Source organism: Leptonychotes weddellii, chromosome 2, assembly GCF_054177405.1.
Source record: "Leptonychotes weddellii isolate Sample4059 chromosome 2, ASM5417740v2, whole genome shotgun sequence".
Taxonomy (NCBI): domain Eukaryota; kingdom Metazoa; phylum Chordata; class Mammalia; order Carnivora; family Phocidae; genus Leptonychotes; species Leptonychotes weddellii.
Window position 1 is genome coordinate 110232859 of NC_138370.1, and position 2849 is coordinate 110235707.

Below are 2849 nucleotides of genomic sequence, written 5' to 3' on the forward strand. Positions count from 1 at the left end.
AAGTCCCCCATCAGGCTCCCTGCTTGGCGGGGAGTCTGCTTCTCCCTCTGACCCTTCCCCCTCTCATGTGCTCTCTCTCTCTCTCTCATTCTCTCTCTCTCAAATAAATAAATAAAATCTTTTAAAAAAAAATGTAGCCCACTCTCCTGGACCTTTCTCATTAGGAAGAAAATATGCTTTAAGCTGCTGAGGGAAGGATAGCAGACTGTCTTGTTAACTAGGGACCAGGCCAAGATTCAATGCTTCTGGGGAAATGCCAGTAAATTTTCCTTCTTGACACCAGAAACCAAGAAAAGATCACTGCTTCTGGTAGAGTGATAGACCAAGATTGTCTGCCCCAGTGGGAGGGATGAAAGAAAACCTTTATGGGTCACAATCCTGTGCCAGAGATATCCTATTGCTGGGATAAGGAGAGGCAAAAAGTATCTCCCCTATTTAAGAACCTCCAGATATAAGTCTGAATATGGCTGTCATTGGGATGAGAAGGTCAAGAATAATAACAAGGCCCCCTTCCTGATGCTTGGGCACACAGGTATTATCTAAGACCAAGCTTACACAAGAAGAAGCAAAAACTCACTCCCTGTCCCACCATGAACCTAGCATTAAGTAATAAGCAATAGAAGGCTACCACTATTAGAGAAAAAGGAGTGTGGAGAGAAACCTTCTATTTGACAGTTGTGTAAGAGATCCTGAAAACTGAGAATAAAGCAGAAAAACTGAGAAAATCTTCTAGCACCACAAGGCTCACCCTAATCATATAGTTCAGACATCCCACCACTGAAGAATTCAAAGGACAATAATATCAACAACAAAACCCAAACCCAACTGTATTATTCACTACTATTGTAACAGAAGAGTTCTATTCATTTCTAGCAATCAATACTCTTCACCTCTTCCTACTGTTCTTCAATTGACAGTGTTCAGTATTCATTCAAAAAGACAAAATAGCAAGAAAGAAAAAGCCATTGTCCAGAGATAAAACAATCAACAAAGCAGTTTGAGCAATTACACAAATGTTGAAACTATCAGTCAAGGGCTTTATAATTGTAATGACTACTATTTAATGTGTTAAAGGATATAGTAGTGAAGGTGAAGAACACACATGGAGCACGTGAGGAATTTCAACAAAAGATGGAAACTATTAAAATGAGTTAAATAAAATCTTCCCTACCCCCCAAAAAAACCATGATATCTAAGATGAAGAATTACTATGACAATCTTAACATATTTGAGCAAGAAATTTTTGAACTTAAAAGTAACTTGATATAGGGGCGCCTGGGTGGCTCAGTCATTAAGCGTCTGCCTGTGGCTCAGGTCATGGTCCTGGGGTCCTGGGATCGAGCTCCGCATCAGGCTCCCTGCTCAGCGGAGAGCCTGCTTCTCCCTCTCCCACTCCCCCTGCTTGTGTTCCCTCTCTCACTGTCTCTCTCTGTCAAATAAATAAATAAAATCTTTTAAAAAAAAAAAAGTAACTTGATATAAAATATTCTAAATGAAACATAAAGAGAAAAAGGAATAAAGAGAAAAAAAAACCTAGAGAGTATCTAGGAGCTATGGGACAATATCAAATGGTCTAACATGTGTGTGCTTTGATTTATAGAGGAAAATAAAGAGAAAGAGGAAGAAGTAATACTAGAAAAAATCATAAAGGATAAATTTCCAATATAATGAAAGACAATAAACCAAAGATCAAAAATCTCAGAGAATTCCAAGCAGGATATTTAAAAAGTTAAAAACACAAAAAATACCTAAAAAAACATGTCATAGTTAAACACCTGAAAAACAAAAATAAAGAGCCAATCTTGAAAGCAACTGGAGAAAAAAAGGAAACATTGCATACAAAGGAATAAAGAATTAGGGCATACTTCCCATTAAAAACTATGCAAGCCAGAAGACAATGGAGTAACATCTGAAAAGTACTTAAAAAAATTTTTTTTGATCAATTAAAACATTAAGCCCAGCAAAATCTTTCAAAAATGAAGATGAAATAGACTTTTCAGACAAACAAAAGCTAATAGAATAATTTCCATAAGACCCCCATTACAGGGGGGCACCTGAGTGGCTCAATCAGTTGAGCCTCCAACTTTTGGTTCTAGCTCAGGTCATGATCTCATGGGTTGTGAGATCAAGCCCCACATTGGGCTCCATGCTCAGTGGGGAGTCTGCTTGAAGATTCTCTCCCTCTGCCCTTCCCACACAGGCACATGAGCACACTCTCTCTAAAATAAATAAATAAATCTCTTATAAAAATTGAAAAAAAAGACCTCCATTATAAGAAATCTTAAAAGTAGATCTTTAGGATGAAGATGTATGATACAAATAAAAATTTGGATTATAGAAAGAAAAGCAAGAGAAGTAGTAAAATAAAGTAAATATAAATGATATATTTTCTCTCCTTTGTAATCTCTTTAAAGACAATTGACTGTTTCAAATAAAAATGATAGCAGGTTACTGTAAAATTTATGACCAATGTGGAATAAAATGTATGACAAAAGTAGCACAAAAGATAGAAGGGTGAAAATGAAAGCATAATATACAATTTTTTAAGGTATGTTGTGATAAGTTAAATGTAATATTATAAATGAAAAAGCAATCAATAAAGCAGTTTTAAAAGAGGTACAACTAATAAGCCAAAATTGGAGATAAAACATAATCATAAAAAATAATTATTTAAGTTGACAAAAGGCAGGAAACTATGAGAAAAAAGGAGCAATGAACTGAAAAGACAAAGAGAAAAATCAGTAAAATTAAAATTCCACTACATCAATAATTATATTAAACAAAATTTATAAAACACAATGATTATAGAAAAATAAAAATTAATAAAACATGACTTAATTAAACACAAA